The 17,806-nt window shown below is 44.2% G+C and overlaps 1 long non-coding RNA gene across 11 annotated transcripts in view; it reads right to left on the bottom strand.

The window, feature by feature from the left end:
- Positions 1-17,806, bottom strand: part of LOC111248115 (uncharacterized) — a 159,004-nt gene that overhangs the window by 64,551 nt on the left and 76,647 nt on the right. Inside the window, exon 3 of one of the 11 annotated variants that reach the window (XR_015324253.1) lies at positions 14,528-16,909. The exons of the other annotated variants lie outside the window; for them this stretch is intronic. This is a non-coding gene — a long non-coding RNA (uncharacterized LOC111248115). Of the gene's footprint in view, positions 1-14,527; positions 16,910-17,806 lie in introns of those variants that run through there. 11 annotated transcript variants of the gene reach the window in all.

Here is a 17,806-nt window from a genome sequence, read left to right as displayed (position 1 = left end):
ATATTCACTATCGGTTCTGACATACAACTTGCTAATACATTGTTAGATTTATTACAGGCTGATCTTCAGTTATACGGTTCGCTTTGGAGCCTGTTACTATTTCGAATCACATCATGCACCTGCGCGCTGTAGTTTTTGTTGAATTGGTTTGCAAGCGAGTCATCAGAATTTGGTCCGGCTAGGGTACCCATAAACCGTATGTGGCAGACTAGATGTGCTGGTCCTGAGCCTTTTTCCGATTCACACAAACAGAGCCACTGCGCAGAGCGGGTCAGCTTTCTGTAAGCCACGAGTGAGAAGAGAACTTCGCTGACTCTGCTCGAAGACGTCAGTATGATCGTTAGTAATAGCAGCAGCAGCAGCAGCAGCAGCATGAGCGTTTACTCTCGTCGTGGTCGACGTCACGTTCGCAAGCAGAAATTGAACGAGCAGTAGAAGTAGAAGCAGCGGCAGCGGCGGCGAAGCCAACCGCCGCGTTACAATTCATCCCTAATGGAACGCGCTTCTCGTCGGTCCTGCGTTCGCCTGGCGGCTGTGCCATTGCTGCTGCCGTCGCTTGGGCAGAATGGGCAGCACAAACGCTCCTGTTACCGACCCTCCTCCTCCGAACACGACAGCTCCGAAAGTTTCGCTCATTCGGCCTAGTCGTGGCCGCCGTTCTCTCTCCGAAACTCGGTCTGACTCTGGGCGACTGACTGCCTGCCTGCCTGCCCGTTTGTCTGTTCTTTTCGTGTGGGCTTCGTCATCGGAGCGACAGGAAGAGAACGGCGAGGCAGGAGGGAACTGGGAACAAGTAAAGGGCATGCAAGGCACGCTGATGGAAGAATAGAAACAATGTTTCGCTTCTCCTGGCGCTTCCACTGCTTTATCGTCGGTATCGTTGTCGTCGTTTACGTTCTTTCTTTGTTCGCGTCATCTTATTGCGCGTTCTCCTCGGATGCTGTCATTACTGTGGTTGTCAATCCGAACGAAGAACGCCTGCTTTCTTCATTTTCCCCGCTCGAACTTCACTCTACTCTATTCTTATCTATTAAGACACTTCTTCGTCCTGAGCGGAAACTGCTCACAGCAGATACTCAGAAAAAATCAGATTCGCCATACATACGCGGAGAAGTATGCATTAAACCAGGCTGGCAGATCTACACCTCTGCGGTAGTGTAATACTGCAAACGCGCATTTACAGACACAGCCATTGCACACGGACAAACAAAAATCTGAGCTCCGTTACAGTAAAAGGCCAGAAGGCCGCCGGCGCAGAGTGGCATATGAAGCGTACCGCTCCGTGTTGCTCTGTTCCCTTGATTTATGCAGCCAAAACGAATCGCAAGGTTCGCCTCTGCGCAACTAGATAGCTTGTAGGCCGACCTGTCTTCTTCATAATTACCCAGCCTTGTTGTCGTTAACCTGGCTGACGCTAGATACGATATGCGAGCCTAACAGAAAAAGATGTCTCGAAACTCTAGCTGTGTCACTAGCTGATATAACACGTCAGCTGCATAGTAATTTACAATATAGCCTCTTTATGCTGTGATACGGGTGTTTTTAATACCGGCGAAAACTGTCATGAAGGGTCTATGATAAAAGCGGCGATCGAAACGATAGTGCAGTCGGCAGCCTTTGTACTTTCGACTGAAATGGAAAAAAGCAAAAACCAGGGGGATCGAACGACAGTGAAAAGAGATCATCTTAGAAGAGGAGTTCAAGAAGGGACCTATTCTTGCTTGTACGGAAGCAGGAAACTGGCTTCGTGCCTTAAATACAATATGTAATATTAATCGATCGGTGGCTTAGCAATAAGCTGAGCCGCGATTCGCCGTACTTGAGTAAGCGGAGACGATGGTTATTATTGTAAGAAAAAAGGCTTTTGTAATATTCAATTTGACACCCGGGGTAGTTCAGGCTAAAAAGGACAAATAGAGCCAGGTATACTTTGACACTCGATCGACCAGTATATTGTAGTTTGCCTGTCATATTAAGCTACAGAACAAAGGGCAAGCAAAAACTGAAAAAATTCCCTCGACCACAGTAATAGGAATAGCACATGAAAATTTGCATGAGCTACAATTTTTCCTAACGTGCAACTTGACGATGTGTGAAGTTCGGACATCCATGAATTCTTAGCAGAGGTAACCATTTAACTTACTGCTGCGTGCGTGGCTGAAATATGTCGGTTGCCTCTGTGTGCATCTGCATGTGTGTGCATCTGCATGTGTGTATGTATGCGTAAATAACATGTCTTGAAGAACTATACGTTCCTCTCACACTAACACCCTATGTCTTAGTAAATTTAGCACCGTCCATTCAACACCGAACACGTAATTAAAATAAGGCAATCTTGCCATATATATATATACACGAAGGACTGTGTTTTCAAAGCGCAGTGAGTTAATTAAAAAAAAGTTAGACACTGAATAAAGAACAGGGAACCTCTTCACATTATATATATATATATATATATATAGGTGGTGAATTTGAACCTAACGCAAACATTCATTTATTTTAATAATAGTTCTACCCGCCACGTCTGCCCTGTAGTACCTCCAAAGTAAATTCATCACAACCCTGGAAGAATAATATTATATATGTGCTAATTAAATCATCGATGATGTTGAAACATTACTTATTTAATTGTCATCATTTATTATATGACTATAGGAAGAGGTACGAAAGAAACATTTATATATAGGCGACTGTGACACAGCTACCAGTATACACTTTCTTTCTCCCCACGGTTACGATAAACACGTACACCCATATGCACACTGTGCAAGCGTTAGCTGTGTCAGCGTTTCGTGCTGGGCATGTGGTCATATTTTGCGATAGGATTCAATATAAATTTTATGACAATCATAATTGTTGTAGGTGGATAGACGCACCGAAATCTATCTCACGCGAGCGTGTATAGATTGGTTTGTGTTTTTATTAGTATCTGCGTTGACGCGAGGCAGAAAAATATATTGCACACACACACACACACACACACGTAGATAAACGTGTTTTACAGGGCATACTCGGGCCGAGGTCAATAGTATTGCTAGTAATGATAACAATGACGTTCATATTCACACTTTTATATATATATATATATATATATTCACTTTATGTTATAGTTTGTATTTCAATTGTCTCTCTCTTCTCTCTGTGTTTTGCTCCTTTTATGTCAACGATAATCGTTGGGGCAATTGTTCGAATGCTGCCCCCGGTGTTGTGGCTCATTTGCTTCTATTATTTCTATGATGACTATAATACTAATAATGAGAGTTTATTTCCATTCATCGTTGTCCATAACGGCAGATGGGTTCGCTTCATCGGTGGTGCTCTCTTGGCAGCGCTGCTACTGTTGCTATCTGCCAGAAAAAAAATGACTACGGGCTCGTACGCAGCGTCTGCTTATAAATAGCAGCATTACAGCGGCCACTGGAGTGAACGAGGCTCGGTGAGCGGCCGCGGTTGCTTACGCGTGGCCGCGGCCTATGCCTGTACTTACTACCACTGCTTTGGAGGTGTTATTATATGCGAGTACGGCTAGACATTACCACGACGAACGACGCCGCCGCCGCCGCTCGAAACCTTTCGATTTTTATTTTTTCGTCGTTTTTTGGCCCGGTCATCGTTACTTTGTCTGGCCCCAACAGATACTAGCACACAGCTAAGCGCTACGGACACAAACGCAAACACAGACAAATACACAAATATATCGGCGTTGCCGACGCCGTCAGCGTTACGTATATCGATAATATAGTGAAAGAATCGCACAGACAAACACACGAGCGGCAGAATGGACATCAACAATCGCCGGTACTGATCAAACAACAACAATTGCTGTTGTTATTGCGGGTGATATAAATAGGTGACTCGCTGATCGTAAGTTTGGCGCCGCTACTTTTCGTGTAGCACTGCTATCGAGTGTTGCAAAAGCCGTTACTGCATTTGCAGCTACTACCATATTTTTTTGCTATTAAATGACACCATAACCACGTTGACAAAATGGCGAGAGCTACTCAGCAGCAGCCGGAGAGAACGAGCACCAATGACATAGCTGCTTACGCCGTGTGGTCGTTGCGGGATCGACGAGCACTTCACGCGCGCTGGACAGAGCTATGACTAGCGTCGGACGCCGATACGACGGTCAGAAGGGGGTAGGCAAAATAACAACAACATCTACAAAAACAGCTAAAATAGCAACGATTAGCAAAAGCGCTGCGAGCAGCCGCACTATTCAATTTAATATTGAAATTCGCGGCGTGTTTTTTTTTTTTTTTATTGATCACTATGGCCATGAGCGTATTGATAGATCAATACGTTAATAGCAATAATAATAGTAATATATGACTAACTAATTTTGATGTCGTTACTAATTCTGCTATCTATCCTGGTTAGCATTAGTTAATAACATTTACAGTGTTCTTACGTACACGACGATGAATTTTTGTTTTGCTACAGGGAATCAACGAGAGCCACAATTTTTATTATACAATATATATGATTCGAGACAGACGAACGAACGAGTGCTGCATGGCCAAGCTAGTTGGCCTCCTCTATTCGAAAGTTGTCCGTGCGATTTCCTAGGTTGCCAAAAACAACAGTAGCAGCGATAACGGACAAACAACAATAGCGGTAAGGTTGGACGCCATTGCGTGGCGTGACACAAGTGAGGCTTGAACGGGGGAGCGGGGAAGGAGGGAGAGAGATTTAAAAACTTGCACCTATTGAAACATGTGCCTACCTGTACGGTGTAAATCGAATAGGCCATAAAATCGATCCTATACTGAAGAAAAACTAAAATTTGATGCACTCTTACAAACGACCGAACGGCACCTACCAGGCTGGAACTCGACAGATGTAGGATTGTTGTTGATGATTGGTAAATATAGCTGATACATGCGAAGATAAACGAAATCTTTACCGACGGATGGAGAAGGCTGCTTGCTAGGTAAGAGCTTTTTTTCAAAATTGCCTTACCGCTCCTAGCTAACAAATTGCTATATTTAGACAGATCTGCGAACGCTGATAGACGTAGACGAATTATATTCTAGATATCACTATGTAGGGAACATTTCAGTACGGGAACACTTGTATTTTGGCTGCAGTTTAAATGTTATCGATGATACCGGCTTTATTCGATTTTGGGCTAGATACAAGAGACATAAATCTTCCTCAAAAGCGGTTTCCAACTCTTGACTTTGCTACCTATAATAACGAAGTAGAAATAATAATGTTTCTTTTGTATTGATATACAATAACAGGATTAACTCGATCATTAGACAAGGCAGCCTTTTGAACCCGCGCTTGACAACAGTATTACGGGGAAGGCAAGGCTAAGCCGTTAGGTTTGACAGTTTGGATGACTATATCCGTTGTAATCATTGCAATAAAAGTTGGTACATCTTGAGTCGTTCAATTTCGTCTGTATCTGTGCACGGTTGGATGAGTTTGTAGCTCTTTTTTTTTTAATTTTAAGAATTTGTAAATACACGGGCACAGCGGGGCGTTGCTCGCTCACGTTTACAATATTAAATTCCTTGTTCAGTGGATACGCGTATCAGTACTCGTTATCATTTAATTATTTTCCCGATCTTGATTAGATGAGAGCGAAACAAGTTGCTTTAATAGTTTGGAAACAAGTTCCATCCGAGGGCTTCTTCTGCTAGTGTACGTTATATTTTCGTGGGTAAATAAGCATCAGATTAAAAATAACAGCATCCATATAAGAGGTCGATTCTAGTATACTGCGAAACTAAGGCTGTCTGCATGGCCAAGAAGAAAAAGCCTAGAAAATACTTTAGTTGCGACGTCAGGTACATGCCGTCAAATAGCGGTCTGAAGCGGCAAATGCCGCTTCAGACCGCTAAAAGGAAGAGCCGCAGAAGTTTCGTTTCGAAACACGATACGTAATACCTCAAATGTAACAATATCGGATTGTAGTAGCTGTATGCCAGCGGCCATTGGATACAAACGACGGGTTTCCGCGATCGCAGAAATAGCGACTCGTCCTTACTCGTTACTAGGCCAGTGGCCGACTTCAAATCTACCGCCCTTAGCCTATCGCAATTTTTTACTAGGCTAGATTCTAGAATAGGCTGGCCCTTGAGAGCTTGCAGCCTTCTACCTCTGGATCCGAGTTAGCACCTGGGTAGTATTCCATCGCGCGATGTTCCAAACACGTTATGTTTGTTGTTCTCGTACTGGGTGATGGCCGACCCACAAGAGCTGTCGTTGCTGTTATTATTGTCTGAATTGGAAGCAACGCAGACTTGCATCTTTGGACTAGGACATCTCTGGAGAGGTCGGTAGGCGACGACGGTATCAGAGTGTACCCCCGTGTTTCCGTAAGCCAAATGGTACACAGAATTCACAACTCTATTTGCTCATGGCTAACGATATCAACAGGTAGAGTCGAACTAAAGAAAACGCTAAATAATGTTCTTTGACTAGCACGCGTCTAACTACAGAATAACTATTACATAGCGGATACCAGTCTAGACGCTACTGCTAACAGCTCCGCCTTGTCTCGTTGCGCAGAGACAGCGGCAACCGCTCTCGTAGTTGTTCTAATCAATGAAGGTGACAGTGAACTAATTTTGCTTCTGCTCACTCTCTAATTGCCCGATCGATTTTTGCTGACATTAGAAGCAACAACAATGATAGGGGAGAAGAACCATGAGGGAGAAAGGGGTGCTGGAGGATTGTCGTTGAGCGCTGGTCCGGAATACGAAACACGCCCAGCGCCACGATCGCGCTGGTCCCACAGCTACTCACACCATTTAAAGTAAAAATAGACCACCTTTTGCCTGCCGTGGCGAGTGCAAAGGCTGTGGGATCTGCCTCTGAATTATATATGGATCCCGCGGTCGAGCTCAGCACTGTTCTACCGAGGGTGTTCAGCTTGAAGGACACAAATGAAGTCAAACGCTCCTCATTCGCTCGGTGGCTCATGAGCATGGCCTACCGCTCTCTGGCTTGTGTGAGCCCTCGCTTCAGACGAGCATGTTATCGCTCTTATATATATACGTACATAGACCAAGTCTATCCAGTTCTGTTCTAGCCTTCATTTAGCTATATTCGAACGGATGCATAAGACACTGCTTATAATATGAATCAAAGGCGGGGCACGAGGGTGGGCTAGGGTGTGGGGATTATTATTTAGAACGACACCATAAACAGCAGTATGAGCTGTTGATTTGATCAAAATGGCCAAAAAATGGCGAAGCTGCGTTACACTATCGAACAACGACCAGACTAGCAAGCGAAGCTTGCAAAGAAACGTGTGGGCTGACAAAGAAAAACTGATATTGTTAGATGGTGTTGCAGCTATGCAGATTCATCGTCCACGTTATGTTTGCTTTTGACCCCCTGTTTGTCCCTGTGCAAAACACCGTTGACTCTGTTCATGCACACACGGGCCGACTGATTAGTGTGCTGGCTTGCTAAAGATCCACGATAACGACGTAAAACACGTACACTCACTCGTTCACGTCAATAGAATAACGTCGAATTATCAGGGGCCCTCGGAAGATCTTGTCCTACCGAAAGGTAAGCATGGACACCACGATGATATTGTTTTGCCGTTATCTAATTTAAACATTACTTGACAAAACATTCTGTCCACACCAAACCGTGGCTGCTTTCATTTATCAGGAGATTAGCTAAGCGTTTATCTTTCGATATAGAAGCAGGACATGCGACAGAAAAATGATTACACCATCGTATACTATTGCATCATAGACATACGTATTGCAGATAAGGGAGCGCATAAGAAAAATATCCGCACAATTCCCAATAGGAGCTACGCACTTAAAATTACGCCTAGTTAAACTAAATAGGCAAACTTTTTTCAAACCTAAAAAGGCCAAAGAGAGTACATCAGTAGCGTATTCTCAATGTTACAACGTGGTAACTAATGCTGTCTCATCGAAAATGCTAAGGTCTGCAGCATCACACTACGAAGCTGAAATTTGAAAAATACTTCAAATAGATCTATGTCTCATAATGAGACATTGTAACTTCGGAACGAAGCTTCTACTGCAAGTCAGTATTTACGATCCACAGAAGGAGTCCGTGGACACCTGTGACGATCGGACATCTGTAGACGACGAGAGCTAAACTAATATTTAGAAATGTTGTTTTTTTTTTTGTCAAAAAAAAAAAACTTTGACTTTTGTGGGTTGTTTGAAGCTTTGTTATGGCCGGGAGCAAAGTGTGCTGCAGCAGCGAGTATTTGTTCCTCTACTTGCATGATCTCTGCGTATTTGTAAATAAAATAGAGGCGTATTGTGCAATACGTGGACAAGTATAGTTAGCCACATATTGCTTGTTCCATTCTACAACTGTTGCAGCTGCTGTTACAACTGCTAATACAGACTACCTGTCGCGAAGACGCCACAAACCGGAACCCAAAGGCCTAGTCATTGAAAATGGTGTCTATTCAGAGGCAAAGCTTTTCTCAATTTGAAAAGCAGAACAGTGAGCGTTACCGTTGTCTTATCGTGTATCAAAGATGTCCACCACTGAATCCTATAGATAGGTAGATCTGAGGTATGGGAAAAATCTGAGCTGAGTGAGCTGAAACGAAGAATAAAGCCCGAAGGATAAGGACCTGCAGCATTTTTATTTCCGACATGTTTAGTATAGCGGGTAACTTGGGGTAGAGAAGCCAATAGGCCTTATCGCCAAGGGCAAGCATGCGTCTCGTAACTGCGTGTCTGTTTTAGAAAACAATAAAATATACGTGTATATGAATATATCTAGTGTTGCAAATTGTTTTTATTTACAGAACGTTTATTTGCTAACGACCACGTGAGCCGTCGAAGCTTGTGTTCAAAGAAGCTGCTAGAAAGTTCAACTATCAGTGGCGATTTGATCTGTCTATGGGCAAGTTCTGCGATCGGAACGAACTTTGTGTCCTACTAGTTATTGTTTGTTTGTTAGAGTCACGAAATTTCGCTCAGACGTCAAAGGTAGATATTTCGTGTAAAAAAAAGCTCAATCTCCTACGCCGGCATTGTGATATCAAAGTGTTGCTTCCTTGCGAGAGTGGTATATATCTATTCATTGATAACTAGTCCGGTAAGCAAAGAAAACTGAAAGGTGAATCAGTAAACAAAAGCAGCTATTACTTACGCAATAATAATAATTTATCAACAAATAGAATCATATCGACTCATCTCGTTCACACGAACCGTTGTAGATGCAGTATGAATACCGTCATAGGTGAACGATCGACGTATTATATGTGGTTTCGCCCACACAGGCCTTTAGCAACTTGCAGTTCTAGAAGCCTGCGGGTATTCGTCCCTCAAGAGTCTATATATAAACGCATGCACGCGTAGCGAATCTTATGACCGACAAAATACGGTCATCATCATCCCATATGTTTTCTCTTTTTTCTCGTCGTTACCATCATCATCACATCTAACTTCACCTTTTAGCACCATCAACGCTCTATTCGGGATGTGAGAAGTTGCTTCATTTTGGCAGTGGATTTTTTGTTATCCGTATGGTTAGGCTATCTTTCCTGGTTGCAGTGGGACGCCGCTGATGTGTTCTATCTTTGCCGTTCTACCCGATATACAGACAATTCTTGCGGTTTGCTCACACAATCTAATTAAACTAGCTGTTGTAACAGTGTTTTAGAGTAATGGCGTTCCTATGACGACTGCGACATCTATCCACGCCAGCATACGCTAACTGCTCTATTGCGTACTCAGTCATCAGCTCAGCTTGTCTTTTGCGTCTGTTATATGAATCGTACAATTCTACTGTGAGAACAACAACAACAACAATATGTGAGGACGCGAGTCTGTTGTCAGTGTTGTGGTTGTCGTCGTCATTTTTACTAGAGGAATCACAAGGGACTATTACTATCGTCTGACGACAGCAGGATGGCAGTAGGTGTGAGCAGCAGATAACTACTACTCGACAGGCCGCACAGCTAAGCCATCAGCATCAGTGCTTGTCCCGGCTCGGACATAGAGTTGAAAGCCGCTGGTATTCCTGCTAGGTACGAATTTTCTGCCGTTACTGTTGCTGTTATTCGTTGGTACGTCTTTACGAGCAGCAGCAGCAGCAGCAGCAGCAGCAGCACTACCACCGTCACCGGCAGCATTATGAAGTGTAAAAAAGTTGATACGCTGAGGCCATTCAGAGATATAACAACCCCCCAAAAAATCATATCGAAACACAAAAAGGACGATGAAATAAGCAGAAAAAATACAAGATAATAGCGTAAGAAATATTCATACCACGAACCCTATGTGCATTTCCGCACGGATGCTGTTCCCATGGACACCGCAGCTGCTGCTGCTGCTGCTGCTAACAAAAGGGTCCTGCTCTTCTCTATCCTCCGATCAGGGCCTAACATCGATCATGTCTCATCCGATTGCGACTGTCGTTGCCTTTGAATCTGTGCTTGTCGCTAGCGTTGCCCTTTAGTGCCGTATGTATCGCCTATATGCACAGATCGCGTGAGTGCCGTCTCAGGAGTCATTCATTTGTCGACGCGCTGGACGACTGGCCGCTTCTCCATCCGCTGCCCCATGGTCGTGGGACGCAAAAATCTAGTGGATAGTTCCATACTGACGTTTCTGTAACGTCAGCTGCGGCAGCGATTCATATCGCTGTTTTCCGCACTGTACAGCTGTAGATAAACACACACACATACATCGTGTATATTTTTACTTACGTATGTGTAAGGTATGAGGTATATCATTTTTGGTGATGCGTATGCTGGTGGAAAAGTGGGCCAGCCGCAGAAACTCGCCCACAGTCGACATAGTGATCGACTGGGGGGTGGCAGCGACGGGACGAGGGCCATTGTAGAGACGGTAAAGACGTGTCAAAGGTGAGAAATTGTGCCTTTTATTCCTCTTCAGTGTTGTCTGTCGTTGCCGTCGCTTCTGCCTGTCGTCGGTCATCGTGTCCTATGCATTAACAACAGCGGCAGAAATAATGATTATAGACTTTCTTCTACTTCAACAACTAAAGGAGAACGAAAGGCTTGTTAGAAGAGGAAGACAGGACCGGTTGGGACGAGTGGATTGGCTTAAGCTGACTGCGCAATGGCACCATAACAACAAGATGCACGAAATAAACCCGTATATAACAGCGCACCTAACGGAACGAAAAGGCAGTAAAAGCCGCGCTATAGAGAAGGCCAGAAAGGGGTCATGTGTGCCGATACATAACACGTATGTACAAGCGCAGCTGCAGGCCTGGTTCACACGCGATTTAGTCCTTGCATCGTCTTATTGTCAAGGCATTGTGATTAAATGGGCCAATCAAATGAATTTAATAGTTTGTAATTCCGTACTCAAAGATAATACCAAAATCCGAATTATAATAATCGAACATGCTCTGTTCAATCACGGATCTAGTATATTCCTAGCAGTCTAGTCATTATATTTACTTATCTCGAAAATGTGATTTTTCTCCAAAAAGAACTAATATACTGCAATCTCAATCTGTCCGTCTATCCACCGGCTCAATAGGCCGGTGAATAGAGGGACAGAGGGCTAGAATTATGCTGATAGTTGTTCGTCAGGTGAGTCCGTCTTTTGACTAGAAACAATTCTGTCTGCTTGTAACTCTATTCATAGTTTGCCACCCCGTCCATTTTAGTTGCCGCTGAAAGTATCAAAAGCACTCAGGGATATCTTTCTGTGTACAGTGAACGTCTACAGGTAGATCTAAAGGCGCTGCTCGCTAACTGGGTTAGCAATAGCAAGCTGACCAGCGGAAGTTTGGGAGGTGGAGTACTATTGAGCCAGCCAGCTTGCTCTTTCCTGTTCAGCCATTGGTAGGCAGCTTCGTAGCTCCATCGAGAACGACGCCACCGCCATTCTTTTGAAGACGGTAGCCATAGCTAAGAAGCAGCAAGGCAGGCAGGCGGGCGGACGGACGGACGGACGGACGCACGGACGGACGGACGGACGGCCAGGCAGGCAGGCAGGCTGAACGAGCTCTCTTTTCACTAGTGGCCGGCCAGGTCCTATACAGGCACTGCTATGTCGTGCCACGGACTAGCTAACATATGCTTTCGACTCGTCGATCGACGGCGGCAGGCGTTCAAGCGGCACTCAGGAAGCAGTAGTATAGGGGTCACGATAGCATTGGTAACAACATTGGCACTAGCAGAGTGCATGTGACGGTGCAATCTATACAAGTTCTGATTTCTAGAGATGGAAAACTCGCTGCTGTTATGGAAGGAAAAGCAGACGGTATATAGTAAATAGCATCATCCTCAATGTTTATTCTAATAAGTACAGTTTTGCTGCGTGACATAATCTTGCGAGCCGTCTCCAAATACCAACGTATACTATGGCTGCTTTGATATGTTCTGACCTATTATAACACTAGCATCGCTACTCAAGGGGGTGGGTGTGACGAGAATTGTAGGCATTGATAACGGCAACATGGTAACAGGTACTAATAGGCGCGGCCAAACATAATTGTGTTTAACGGCGTTGTCAAATTGCGACGTTGACCTTCGTCTTAGAGCACATGGATTGGAAAAGGTGCGATCTATGCCGGGGAAATTTGCGTCTGTCGATGCATTTTGAGTAAATGAGAGCCAAAAGTAGACGACTTGGTGTGCATGACATGACGAGAAATCTGGCCGACAGGTGCGTATTCATTTTTGTCGTATCAGTTGGTCGGCGAGCCTGCTGCTAATGTAGCCTCGAGATGAATCGGTCTGCTTTATGTACCGGTTATATTTTACACCCAATTCTCTCACAGAGTATTTCTAGCCTTTTTATAATTTCGTCGCTATACGTTTATAGACGGTGGAGCACATCGCTCAACGATAGAGTGCGCAATTTACATAGCGGATCTTGATGTGAATCTCCGTAAATGATCGGCAAATCGTTGCCGAACACATCGAAAAATATATTTCTATGTGGATCCATAAGCTGGACTAGTCTGGATAAAATGGGCATATATCATAGCACTGCAGAAGCCATCATAAACCGCCACACTGGCGGAAAAGTCGATTCCAAGATTGGTTCTATAAGTCGATTCGACTTATACGACTTACCAGTTCGCGCCTGGAGCTGCAGCCTTATTCGGCCTTTAAGACTTGGACTCTACTGGACGAGTACCTATGGATTCAGCTTTGTATGCCGCTGTCCTTGCGTGCCGTTTATATGCCCTTTGGAAAGATTGGAAAATTAACTAATTTAACTGGCCTAGTAAGCCTCAAAATCCTCGAGTTCGCAAAAGCACCTGCTATGCTATATAACGTTAATAGCTGGCTAGTCGGTTACTTGATTGAATTGAGTAATAAAACCCAGTAGAGGCAGCCCAGCACGATCCAGCCATTCATCATTCTTCTTACCACATACGTAATTTATCTGCCCGACGATGCACAGCATTTTAGACAAAGCATGAAGTGAAAGCGTTTTTGTTTTCTCTAATGTAAATTATCATCAATGTCTATGTGCAATATATAATAAATGATCAATGAAGAAAAAGCAGGTACTTACGCGTATGAGCCATGAAAAACCAACGAACGCTATTTCTAATCTATTTTAAGCCATTGTCTTTGAAAGGCACAAATGATTCGGAAGATATCGTTGCGGCGTATGCTTCTGGTCGTTCAAATGGAAGGTTTTTAGCGGAGGAAAACCAATTCTCTCATATTCAAACCGCTGCACAAAAAAATCGAGTGGTCACGAATAGATGTTGTGTTATAATAACCCTAACAGTAGACAGTACATATTGTTAGACTGTCTTATAATTGCAAGCTGAATTGTTGTCAAAATCGCCCATCCCGTACTTTCCAACATAATCCTTTTTTATAATCTTTAAATGGTAGGAACTTTTGGGTTCGCATAAATCTAATCGTCGGCATGCTATTTAGCTCTCGGTGAAGACAAACATGGGTGTTTATGCACTGCAGTCGTACAAGGCGAATACGTTTTGCATCTTCCTTAGATTCTCAAACTAAAGTGATCTTCTAGTAGTACTTCAAAGTGAAGTCTTTCTTTAACTATAGCGTTCGTCAGTACTTCGAGTCTGATAAGAACCTATTTACTCCTTAGGAATCTCATCTTGCTTACCATCTGCATACGCACTATCGTACCGTTTCAACCATTATCCAACAATCTAGAGAGAAAGTGGGAGTGAGAGAGAGACTAATTTGAATATAAAAAGTTTTAGTTCGAGCGAACCCCCTGATTTTCAACTACCTCTTTTACAACTGCTCCCCACCATTTTGATTTTTCCGCTACAAGGTTTTACCTCTTGTTTCTCGTTATAGGTATAGAAATTGTTTTTATCGTGGCGTTTGCAACACAGATCATGGGAACTCCGTAGTTAGCTAACATAAATATTAGTATATATTTATGTTAGCTAACTGGCAAAATTGGCTGATGTCTGCTTCGAGCGGTCTTCATTTATAATACAGAGCCCAAGTGTTCTTAACCCAACAGCAAATATTGGCAAATGTGGAAAATTTGAGTATGGGTATCTTTAGACTTTCTTTAGACCTCTAACTGCCACCGGTGTTGATTAATAATGAAGTGCAGAGAATTGTTCTTTATTATTAATTAATTAATTATATATTAATTAATATGTACACGTAGACAAATCGAATCGAATAGGGTGGCGCTGTTGTTGTTCATCTTACTGTTATCATTATTATTATTAGCACTAGTATTTTAGTGTTTTCATTCCATGATCTTCTGCTCCCCAAAAATAAATCTTCTCGATCGTGTATATATATAGAATATTAACACGTCTAGTGTTATACATCCGTGCCTATGGTTCGGTGCTTTCGTTATAATCGTTATTACCGTCATTATCACTAGCGAAAGGATATACTTACATATAAGAAAGTACACTACAGTAGATGAAGAGAACAAGAGTGAAGAAAATAATGAACACTTTAATCGGTGCGCTTGGGTGCTTCTTGCATAGCAGATGCACAGCAAATCAGTGCAAATCCACCCCTGTGTATTTCCTTGTTGATAGGTCAATCTTATGATACTGGTGTGCGTATGTATGTGTATTTAATATCTTATCTGGTATATTGTCCGCCTGAATAATCGTGTGCCGGTGCATGTTGTAGGATATTGCAAACATGCTTCGATACTGATAATGGCCGCCGAGAAAACGCACAGAAAAATCGCTTGGTAGATATGGATATCAAATTCGTTTCAAGTGAGACAACAGACGAGATAAACGAAGCCTTAAGGAGCGTAGGTTCGTTAAGGGCAATGCAGGTTTCTTCTCACGATTTTCTCTTGATCTTTCTTTACTTCATTCGCTGAGTCCCCCTACAAGGACAAGATAGACCGAAGGACTCCCGCTCGTCAGCCTTGATCCTTCTCACTTCTCCTTGTTCCATCTTCTATAGCTTTTGCTCTAGTACAGCGGTTAATAGGAAATGATACTACACCCGAGGTATGCAGCATGCACACCAGCATCCCCTACCTTGGTTCAACGGCGTGGGAGACTCCCGTTTTTGACTACTTCTGTTCCAACGATCTCTCCGTTGTTCCGTCCTCTCTAGACCAGTATAGAGTAGACCAAAGAGCAGCAGCAGCTGCAGCGCATCCAACCGCCTTCAGTCATAGCGGTAGCAGCAATAGCTGCAACGCAGCACTAGAACGTCTTCAACTTTGTCGGCCCCTACCACCTTCTTCTCATCAGGACCATGCGCGAAGCTATCTGACGACAATAATCAGTCATTAGTAACTGTGCGGCCGTCACACGAACTGCGTGTGTGTGCATATGTACACGTCCTTATTAGGTGAACAGAAGAGCCGGTTAACCAACATCTGGATAGCATCTCCACAGAGAACAGGCTGCAGGCAGGATGGCGAAGGCGCAGCAGCACTAGCCGAGACTAGTCTCCAACTAGAACGAGCGTAGAGGACTAACTTGTGTATCAAGCCGTAGGAAAAGCCGAGACGAGACGAGACGAACAAGCCAGCTGCCCCCGTACTACACGGTCAGCCATCGGCCGTTTTGTAATGTTTGGGGTCTAGTGCGTTGATGCATTGCCGCTGCACCGCCTCCGCTGTCGGCACAACCGCCGAGTATGCCTCCGTTCGGCAGGTCTACCGCCGTCCCTATTGTCCTTAATCGGCTGTTCGGCGTCTTAGCATTGCTGATTTACTAACACCACGATCAGAATCAGTAAAGCGAGCATAGGCCCAGTCCAGGTGACTTGCACATTCGCTGAGCAGAGCGAACACTAGAGCAGTAGCAGAAGCAGAAAAAGCAGCGAGAACGACACTCGTTGGGCAGCAGAAGTTTTCGATAAAAACGACATGGTCTCGGACCATGCGGTGCAACCTAAAGGCTGCCTACTTCTGCTGTACTACCTGGCTAGTAGTCGAAATAAAACTGGTAGTAGCAGTACCTTTATTCGCTTGATATTGTTGTCTGCAGCTCGTTCAAACAGTGTCCGCGATTGAGGTCCCTACAACGGTTCGTCTAGCTTCGCTAGCTGGCTCCGAAGTTCTAACTGCAGTCGAAGTAAGGAGTAAATGCGACCAACCGCTTGTTACCTCTATCTACTCCAACGAATTTTCTCAGCGCTTGCAAAAGGTGTTTATCATCGTTGTTGGTTATGCCTGTGTGCTCCGAAAAATACAACTTCTTCAAGGAGCACTGTTCGTCTGTCTGAGCAGGACGATTGAATGGCGAAGACGGTTGCGGCTGCATCGGCAGCGTCGACTACGGTGGTGGCAATGGTGGCGACTGTGTCGTCGGTTACCAGGGAAGCTTCGTTGCTCCTTTCTCTAGTTTAATGCATTTTCACAGTTACTCCCCCTACTTCGCTGCGTTTCTCAACGAAAGCTGGGCCATCACACTGAGCTATCAAGTCGGCTTTCTTCACAGCAGCAAAAAGGCCGAAGCAGGACAATCCTGGGTTGCGTGTACTATGACCCTCTGCGTATACCTGAAAGCAAAAACCTTGATAGAGCCCCTCTTCCGCTATTGCCATCACTACCTTTTTCTATGACGACAGTTGAGGTAGTAACGCTAAAGCAATATCGATAATAAAACAATGATGAAGACTGAAAGCAGCCTTAGTATGTTACAATAGTCGTAATCGAACAGCTGAGTCCAGTATAACAATATCTGAAGTTTCACAGGCCTACACGTAGTACGTACCCGTGGACCGATCCACTGCAATACGATCAGTGCTACCATGGACAGTTTCATCAGCTAATGCGAAGACTATCACTATGGAGGTAACTCCTATCTCTGATCTCTTTTACGTTAGACAAGGCGTCTCGATCAAGCTGGTTCGATGGTCTCGACTATGGCAAGTTCACTCTATGGTTTTGCCTGATACTGAAAGCAAGAACGCAATCTGTTGTCTGAAAGTCCACGAATAGAAAGGGCGACGTATAGAACTTCCTATTACTTGGAGAAATGATATCGTAAGGTTATGATTGTTGGAGCATTAGCGGGTACACACGCGACAGCTGAAGCAACGTGGGTACACTAAAACCATCGAGCACAACTATAATCTTATATAACCGTTCAGCTGAAGCATCATCATTACACCATCCCCGGAAAATGCCACCTCACGTTCACGGTCATGCGCGCTCAATAGTAGTCTGGCTGACTTCTGCATTCTGACAAGTGGGTGGCAAAAGACGAAACAGCAGTTCGCCGACCAACAACGACTCTCTTCAAAAATGAACGGCCATCACTCTATGAAGATAGAGCCTGTCGATTTATCTATCCATTCGTGTCTTGGTCTAGAGTCCGATCCCTGCTGCTTTTAGACTTGAGTCGAGTCGCTGCTTTTGTTGTTCGCCTCACTCGGAGGGGGTGGCATATGGCT

Source organism: Varroa destructor, unplaced genomic scaffold (assembly GCF_002443255.2).
Source record: "Varroa destructor unplaced genomic scaffold, Vdes_3.0 BEIS01000003.1, whole genome shotgun sequence".
NCBI classification, from domain to species: domain Eukaryota; kingdom Metazoa; phylum Arthropoda; class Arachnida; order Mesostigmata; family Varroidae; genus Varroa; species Varroa destructor.
Note: the sequence above shows the minus strand (reverse complement) of the source record. Positions and strands in the feature narration are given on the sequence as shown.